Consider the following 9,665-nt stretch of genomic DNA (forward strand, 5'->3'; position numbering starts at 1 on the left):
TCCACTTGCCCTGGTTGATAGATTAGGATTCCCTCTATGATCTCATTTGAGGAAAGACTTTGACAGCTCAGCTGAGGTTTGAAAACCACAGCACTCTAAGTTCCTTATCTATCAGCCAGCTTTGACATCCTCTGATGCTGAGATCCAAGAGCTTTATAACTGTAGGATTCCTGGAGGCCTCCATTCAGCCAAAGTTCTAATTGAATACCATCTTGGGTTCGAATGAGTTTAGCAGGGTGCAAGCGTATGGTTGGGATCCCAGCCACAGTGTTGGGCCCCTCAGGGGGATGCTGCCAGAAGGTCGAAACAGGAGGAACTTTGGATGTGCTCATCTCTCTTGAGGTCAATTACCTGTCTCCCCCCCTTTTCTATAAAAGGCTCTTCAGTGAAGAGGAAGAGCCCCTAAGAGGATGCAACTCAGAATGTTTCCTGTTCTTAGACGGGACACGACTGCACTGCTCCTTCCTGGCTCACCCCCCTTCGTCTTGGCCCTGGATGGACAGCATGCCCAGTCTCAGCCCACTGCTTCCCTTTCTCGCTTCCTGGAAACCTCGCTGGGGCCCAGTGCTTACTCTGCAGATTTCAGATCTCGTTTCCTCATTCCTTGACCATGAACCTACCGAGGGAAAGGCTTTCCTTTCCTTCCCCTAACTCTACCTCCTGCAAAATAATGGATCACAACTCTGTAAAAATCAGGCAGAGCAGCCAGAGGAGCAGAGAGACTGAGACAAACCCAGAAACTGCCGTGGTCTTAGGAAGTGGGGGCCATGCTCCCAATAAATGGCCTTTTGACTTGGCTTGTCTCCTTGCAGGTTCAAGACAGACGGGGTCGTTCCAGCACTGGGGTTCCGGTGCCCAACATCAGCTCACTGGGACCCAAGGATGTCAGTTGCCTGTCCAGTACCCCCAGCCATTCGTTTCCTCACCTGCCCACCATCCCCTCCCTTCCACCCAGTGAAACTCTCCCAGCCAATCTATTGCAATAGACTTTGGGATTTCTCTCTGCCTGGGGTCCTTCCCATGCATCTGTCCTCAGCCCCAGAGAAATGCTGATCCTACGTGGACTGAGACCTCAGAGGAAGACTAGGTGACAAGACTTCATAGTCAGATGACACTTTTCAGTGAAGAAGAGATATAAGCAGGATCTGTCCTAAAGGATGGTTTGAGATAAGAGGAGAGAGTTCTCCAGTTAGATCAGGATGGACAGAAGAAGAGTAGGCAAGAAGCAGGATTTGCCTGGAATTTGGTCCAGGAATGGGAGAGAAATTGTAGAACGCAAGCTTGAGTCGTGTTTTAGAGGATCTTGAATGACAAGACGGACAGTTTGGGTTCAGTTCTGAAGGTGACAGGGAGACAATGAAGGTGTTTGACCAGTAGCGAGGGGAAGTGCCATGATCAGAAGTAGATTTGAGGAAGAGAAAGCTGGTGGCTGTGGGCAAGATGGCCTGTGGAAAGGATGACCCAAGAGTGGGTTTCTGCGATGATCCAAGCAAGAGGTAGTGGGGAGGGCGGAGGGGAAGAGGCAGCTTGTAGGAAGAACAGGATGCGCTGGCGCTTACTCAAGACATTCAGTCATGAGGAAGGCCAGTGACTCGGGTCCTAGAAACTGCTCCCCAAATACCACAAGATGGTATTTAGGGGCATGCCGACCTTGAGACCCAAATTTTCTTCTCTCTGTCACTCTCCTCTATACCCCAATTACAGAGGGTTAGGCACATGCATTTAAAGAGACAGGGTCTCTTCTTCCTGGATGGCCCCCTGAGATTCCACTGCAGAACATGAACTTTACCCACTCTTCTTTCTCAAAGGGGACCCACTTGTTGGGAAACCAGCCTCCTTGCCGAGGATAGAGACCAACTAGCAGGACTCATGCCCGCTGCTGTAGGGGGAGAGATGGCTGTTGCAGACAGCAGTGCACTCCGAAGCATGGGGTCCTGGAAAAGTCCTGGCCCAGGAGGCAGGAGAGGTTCACGCTGATTACAGAAGTGGCACTGACTCTCTGTGCACTTAGGCATATCAAGCTCTCCGGCACCTCAGTTTCCCTCTCCGTTAAATGGGGATAATCCTGTGTCACAGGCTGGAAGATGACAAGTCCCCCCAGCTCCGGGAGCTGTGTCTCTTGGCAAATATCATCATGTGCACTGGCTGGGGAAGAAATGGGAGTGTTTCAAATATGCACACAGGGCCAGCCAGGGGGTTGAGTTCCTACGAACCCACTCCCAGCTCAGCCGTTGCCTGCTTAGTCACAGAGTTTTTATGAAAGCCCCCGACTAGGCACCCAAGGTCCTGGCAGCAATTAGCAGCCAGACAACTTCACTCATCCTCATGCCGGGTCCAGTAGTGCTGTGCGCCTCTTCTGCTGCCAAGATCTCATCTCCAGACACCAATCAAGGGGAACCCCTAAACTTCCAACCAAGTGTAGGAGCACACAGTGGGTTGGAATACAAATGGCTAGGGTGTCACCCCATGTATGGATACTCGGAAGATCCTCTGGCTCTCGGTAAGTCTTGGGCAGAAGGCTGGGAAGGGTAAGGGGCAGAGAGTGGTGGCGTAGACTCCATGTGCACAGCCTGTGATAGAATTCGCTTGCACTCCCTTTGTGACGTCACAGCTCTTCCTTTCGAAGCAGTCCTCAGTGCATTTGTCCTCCAGCTCCTATCCATAAGTCTGTAAACTCAAAGCACTGGAGACATCAGGGCCTCTGATAGAGCAGAGCTCCCAGCACGAATCAGGGACCAAACACAGATGATTGACACATAATTGAGCATTGCAACCTCCACTTTTTCTTTAGGTTGCACCTCTACACTCAATTATCAGGTGAGCTTGTGCAAATCTTCCTTCCATGACACTCGGCTTACCCATCTACGAACATGCTTTTGCTCTAGATCGATGGCTTCCAAATTGGCTACGAATCAAAATCACCAAGGAGACTTCTGAAAACAAAGATTGCCAGGCCTTATCCCAAGATCCTGAATCAGGCCATGGGCTTATGGAAAAACGCCCCTTTCCGATTTTTAAGCAGTTTCCCTGGGGACCTGAGGCACAGCCCCTTCTGGGACAAGGGCACCGGATGCTCTCTGAGGTTTCTTTGCTCTCTCACCTTTGGGTTCTCCCCCTTCTTTCTTGAACTTGCATGATCGTCTTTGTAATGACCTGCTTCAACTTTCACGGGCACTGCTCATCTGCAGTCCTGGCTCGCCACGCACTAGCTGCGCCACCTGCTGGAAGGCACGTCACCTCTTTATTGTAATGTCTCTTACCACTGTTTCTATGATCTTGTGATCTCTGAACACATCTGAGACAAAGCTGTGAAACACAGGCAGGGCTTGTGAGTGCCAGAATCTCCTTACACCTGACGCCGCTGCATTCCTGGGGAATGCCTTAAGAAGACGGAGGTCAGCTTCGATGGCAGGAGACCCACTTCTTTCCCAGGGCTAACTTGTCCCTGTCCACCACTAACTTACATCTAGACCACAATTCTCGCCGTCCGCCAGCTCCTAAATTCCAAGCCTGTTGTTGTGTACACTTTAGCTAACTGCCAGGAAGGAGGGGACAGAGAGAAGGCGGGACGACCACCTCCCTGGGGACTGCAGCCGGGCAGCGGGACAGAATAGCTGCAGAACTTGGGCCATCTTAAGTTTCGTTTTAGCTTTTCACACTAAAATTTCCCAAATCCAGATTCAAAACAAAACCAAAGAAGGGAAATTGCAACATCAAAGGGATTTGCTGACTGCAGTCTTTGAAATCCTGTAGAACTTGGGTGTGGTGCCTCCCGGTGTCCGTCACACCTGGGATCTGTCTCCCATTCCTTCGGGGGCCCAGGGCATTCTGCACCTATGGTTCACAAGAGGCTCTGGGGACCTCGTTCCCCCCTGTTTCCAGGAGACTCTGTTTATTTCCTCACCTACAGTACAGGCCTTCCTGAAGGGCCATTTCTACCACGTGTCTTGTCTTCATCAAGAAACTTGAGAACAGCTAAGGGAACACTTCTGTCTAATAGTCCACATCTCAGGTCCCTTTGTAGCATCCTTTGATCGCTGCATCCCCCTCATTATGAAAATCTGTAACAGCTAACTTGTTAACTATTCACCACATGCTAACAGCTCACTGTTCAATGCCCTTTTCCTGTGTCAACTCGTTTAATTCACACTCATTTTACTGAGAGGGAAACTGAGGTACAGAGAGCTGAAGTAAGCATCTAGCATCCAAATCCTGGCAGTCTGGCTCCAGACTTCATTATCTTAATGTCTACCCTGCCTTCTAGAGCTAAGCAAAGAACTCTTCCCAGCCAATTCCTAATGTCCTGAGTGTCTGGGTCCCAGACTGAACCTCTTTCAAGAAGATGGGAGAAGATGAGGGCAGCAAAGGTGTCTCCTGGGGCAGAGATAACCAACGTAGCACAGACCTGGCCTCATCCTAATCCTGGGCCATGGAGGGAATCAGTAAGGAACCACATCATGAGTTCTCATGGCCAAAGATACAGCCTCACTCCCTTCCCAACAAATGTCTTGGGCTGACTCTTCGCTGAAACCTATTTGCCATCCCTGGTCTTGAGCATCCCCACATTTCATGGATGAGGCAGGTGGACCCAACAGAATCTAGTTAGAGCACATAGCTGCTTAACTGGCAAGCCAGGATTATGCCGGCTTGACACTAATCCCTTGCATCTCTACTAACCAACTTATTGTCCTCATGATGGGCTTTCACTACGATTTCTATTTCTGGCCCCCAGATGCACCTTTTGTATCAAGCCACATCACTGGGGAATAAAAATGTCCTCAGCTTATTTAGTGGAACATTGGCCTTGCACGTGGACTAGGGGTCCCACACAAACTTAGTTCCTAAATCACACCAGACTATGTGGCTCAGGGTGACATGATGCAATTGGTGGGGACAGTCCCAAAAGCTTAAGAAAGCTGCTGTCCTGGAAGGATTTAAGTTCCTTCTTCTTCAGAGAGGAAATCCTGAGGTCAGGGGTATGTTTCAGCTTCTGTAACTTCTGTAATGTTAAGAGGTGATACCATGTTTTCGAAAAATAGAATATATACAAGGTAGAAGTGTTAAATTCTCTTATAAATAAATAAGAAAAATAGGTGAATCCCCAAGCTAAGGAAACTATCAAATAATTTATAAGATAAACACATACACCACGAACATGCACATAAAAATACCGACCAAGAAATAAATATATAAGCAAGCTGATACTGGATGGTTTCTTTTTACTTACTTTTTAATGGAGGTAATCCTTTCCTACAATAAAGTCCAATAAAGTTGTCAGTTTTACAAATGTGTACACTTCATGCAGAACTTTTCCCAACCCCAGCAGCCTCCCTCAAGCCCCCTGCCAGTTAATATCCCCAAAAGGAACCTCTAGTGGAAATCCTATCACTAGAGGATTAGTTTTACCTCTATATGAGATAATATTTTTATTAACAAAGCATCACACATTTTTTTTACTCTCTTTTTTTTTTCTTCTTTTGAGGAAGATTAGCCCTGAGCTAACATCTGCTGCCAATCCTCCTCTTTTTGCTGAGGAAGACTGGCCCTGAGCTAACATCCGTGCCCATCTTCCTCCACTTTATATGTGGGACACCTACCACAGCATGGCTTGCCAAGCGGTGCCAGGTCCACACCTGGAATCCGAACTGACGAATCCCGGGCCGCCGAAGTGGAACATACGCACTTAACCGCTGTGCCACAGGGCCAGCCCTGGACAACATTTATTATTTGTGGTAAGCAGAATAATGGCCCCCCAAAGTGTCCATCCCTCGCCCCTGGAACCTGTGACTATGTTACCCTACATGGCAAAAGGATCTTTGCAGCTGTGATCAGGGTACAGACCTTGAGATCCAGGGTCAAACTTTCTAGAAAGCAAGATGGCGAGATGTATTAAAACTTCAACATTTCATACATTGTAACGTATCAATTCCACAGCTACAGAAATAAACAAAGGCACGTACATATGTATACGCCTGTAAAAAGCCTTTAAAATTCAAGCAGTTGAAGAATATCTAATGACTTGGAAGAGTGCATGACCAATGTTCAGTGAAAAAAAGCTGTAAATATCGTATGTGCATTATGCCCAGCTTATGTGTGTATGTAAATACTTCTATATATGAATGTGTGTTATGCAAATATACACGTGTATGCATATAAGTAAGTGTATAGATGTGCACAATAGAGATACAGAAACGCATATGGACACATATATATGTATACGTTTGTGTGCACACACAGAAGAGAAGAGAGTAAAAAGCGACAAAATAGACAAAAATGTCAGCCAGAGTCCATCTTAGTATTTAAAACATGGACAGGGTGACCAACCGTCCTGATTTGCCCAGGGCTGATGGGTTTCCTGGGACAATGGACGTTTACCTAAAACCAAGAAATCCCGGGCAAAATTGGGACAAATTGGTAACCCTAAATGCAGATAATTTTATTCTTTCCTTTAGGCATTTCTGCATATTTTTTATGCTTTCTACAAAGAGCATGCAAACATTTAAAATCATAAAAGTCCTTCAGGTGTCCCATTCTGAGTTGGGGAAAATGCCGGAAACATTTCAGAAGTCACTCTTAGCAATGTTACAGATCCGCACCATGTTTCAGACAAGTGAAAACGAAGTAGACTAGACTTTTGAGAGCAGACTCTGTTACAGGCTCTTAATTATTACCAACCCTGATGTCGGTTCCCCGCCATGGAACCCTGCATACATAGGGTTAAAGCCAAAAGCATACATCCTAGTCATTCCCTGCTTCTTTACTTACACTCATACATAAATATTTGTTTCTTTAACCTCTGACTCCCTGAGCTATGGAGCCAAATAGAAGTTACAAACTGTTGAAGCCCAGGTGGCCTCATGCTGGGCTCAAACTAAAGTTGTGACTAATGGCACGTCCTTGAATTTTATTACAGGAAAACTAATGTCCAGAGAATATCAAGAAACTGAAGGTTCCCAGGCCCAGCTCCTCAGCTTTCTGGCGCCAGAGTCCACCACAGAGACAGACAGATGAGGACACCCACCTGCAAAATTCCCTTATCTCCCCCTCCTTGCAAATGGCAAACCCTTAAAACCCTGGACTCATTTCTTAATGGAGCTGGCAATTCTTAAGGCTCTAGCCGTTGCTTAGCTTCCTCTGCCTGGCAAAGAAAACAAAGCCTTTCCTTTCCACTCCAGACTCTGTGCTCATTATTTGGATTGGCAGCAAGTTCAGAGACCAAACTTTCGGTAACAACTCAAAGAAGCACGGTATTCCCACAAACTGCAGCAGCCCCAGGTAAGCAAACAAGACTCTTTTCCTGATTCTGTGTGATGAGAGCAACCTCGGAGATTGGAAAGGGAAAAGTAAGGGAATTAAAAACCACAAAGCTAAAATTGAATAGTTGGAAGCTGTAAATTGCAATAACAATTCCTTTTTTGTTTTTCCTCAAAAATTGGCACCTGAGCTAACATCTGTTGCAAATCTTCTTTTTTTCTTCTCCCCAAAGCCTTCCAGTATGTAGTTGTATATTCCAGCTGCAGGTCCTTCTAGTTCTGCTATGTGGGACGCCGCCTCAGCGTGGCTCGATGTATGGTGCTAGGTCCACGCCCAGGATCCGAACTGGCAAAACCCTGGGCTGCTGAAGTGGAGCACGTGAACTTAACCACTCAGCCACAAGGCCGGCCCCACAATAACGACTTCTTATTGGAGATCACCAGGGTGGGGACAAGGCCGTCCTTGCTGCTGCAGGTGAGGGTTTCGAGGTCCGCTTTGTGGGCAGTGCTGCCGCTGCTCATTGCTAAGCACCTGTGTTAGCGGATGCCTTGAGAGAGATGTTGTACATTTTTCAACTCGCCCATGTGATAGACTGTATTAATGTTTATTATACTAACCTGAACTGTCTACAGTTGACTTGACGTTATCCATTCTTATCTTTAAAAACGTAGAAGAGCACCAGTTATTATTTTTGATGTAAAGATAATAAAACATGTTTGGTTCAGAACATTATAGAGTAGAATGGGCATTATTAAATCAGATTGACTTCTTGGTCTCCATGTTTAAAAAACACTGATATAAACAAAACAAAGACTATTTTGTATGCTATGTGGAACATTTAATAGTACAATGACTCCTTCACAGTGCCTGATAGGTACTAACCTAGATGATCTGAGCCTTCATAAGCTTATTTGTAGTCTTCATCAATAATCAAATAAAAATCTCACTCTAGGGACCAATTAGCACCTGTGTCCATTAAGGGCTTTATAATAGTTTCCCACTTCTACGGAGTTGACGTGGATAGCCTGATGGGCAGTCACTGGGACATTTCTCTGACATTTAGATGGACTCAGTTGGGGTGGAGGGACAAGAATAAAGCAACATATTTGATACAGATATCAAAGATAGAATGCTGTGGCATGCACTCAATACTATGAAACCATTTAGACTCACCACTCTGCCTCAAGTTAAAATAAAAAATGTTTTTTAAAAAAGAGTGGACCACAGACAGTCCCAGACTTAAGATGGTTCAAGTTACAACTTTTCTACTTTACGATGGTGCGAAAGCCGTACACACTCGGTAGAAACTATACTTCGAATTTTGAATTTTGATCTTTTCCCAGGTTAGTGACTCGTGGCACGATCCTCTCTCGTGATGCGGGGCGGCGGCAGCGGCCGAGGCTCCAGGCAGCCCGTCAATCACGAGGGTAAACGAGGGATCCGCTTACAACCATTCTGCACCCATCGGACTGCTCTGGTCCTCACTTTCTGTACAGTATTCAATAAATTACAGGAGACAGTCAACACTGTACCATCAAGTAGGTTTGGTGTTAGAGGATTTTGCCCAACTGGAGGCTGATGTAAGTGTTCTGAGCACGTTCAAGGCAGGCGAGGCTAAGCTGTGACGTCCGGTAGGTTAGGCGTATCAAACGCATTTTCGACTTAGGATATTTTCAACATAGGATGGGTTGAGCAGGATGCAACCCCATGGTAAGTGGACAAAGATCTGTATTTTGACTGTGAAGTATTAGAGATTGTGTAACCCAGGAATGACACATGGCACGGTCACTTCTTTACAACACTTAACAGCTACTAACCTGATATGGATAACAGGGAGTGTGTGGTGGTGCCTAGAGATATCCACCTATATTTCTAGTTCTTGTGTGCACAGTAGGGTTGCACTTCCACGTCATCTTGAAGATGCACAAGTTGTATAACCTACTTTGATCAATAAAACGTAAGCAGAAGTGACACGTGTCACTCCAGGCAGAGGCCTTTAAGAGCTAGTACAAGACTCTCCATGTCTCTTTGACCTGTCACAATGACTGGGGATATTCTCAATGATAAAGACTCCAACAGCCTAAGTGAGGAAAGACTAGAGCAGATCTAGAACCCTCCACTCAGTTACTAGTGAGTAAACTATCAGAAGCTGGATGAGAGGCAACCCATGTTATGCTGTGCCATTCTGTACCACACTGTTCCATGCATTACACTTGAAACCAGGGGTGCTGGGAAGAGCCTGGCCTGGACAGCCAGAGACCTGGGTGCTCTGTTTTGTGACAACTAGGACATATCAAGACTTCATCCTGTTCTTTGGCTGCTCCATCAATAAAGCTGAGATAATGTGTGCATTTAGGAAATGTGAGAATCCCATAGATAAACCCCATTTCACCTCTCATTCTTGAAGCCAC

At 46.3% G+C, this 9,665-nt stretch overlaps 1 long non-coding RNA gene across 1 annotated transcript; it reads left to right on the forward strand.

The window, feature by feature from the left end:
* The first annotated feature begins 7,019 nt into the window (after positions 1 to 7,019).
* LOC139039971 (uncharacterized) lies at positions 7,020 to 9,344 on the forward strand. Its single transcript, XR_011493508.1, has 3 exons — positions 7,020 to 7,275; positions 7,487 to 7,728; positions 8,598 to 9,344. It is a non-coding gene; the product is annotated as an uncharacterized lncRNA (long non-coding RNA).
* Positions 9,345 to 9,665: the final 321 nt, after the last annotated feature.

Source organism: Equus asinus, chromosome 13 (assembly GCF_041296235.1).
Source record: "Equus asinus isolate D_3611 breed Donkey chromosome 13, EquAss-T2T_v2, whole genome shotgun sequence".
Classification (NCBI taxonomy): Eukaryota; Metazoa; Chordata; class Mammalia; order Perissodactyla; family Equidae; genus Equus; species Equus asinus.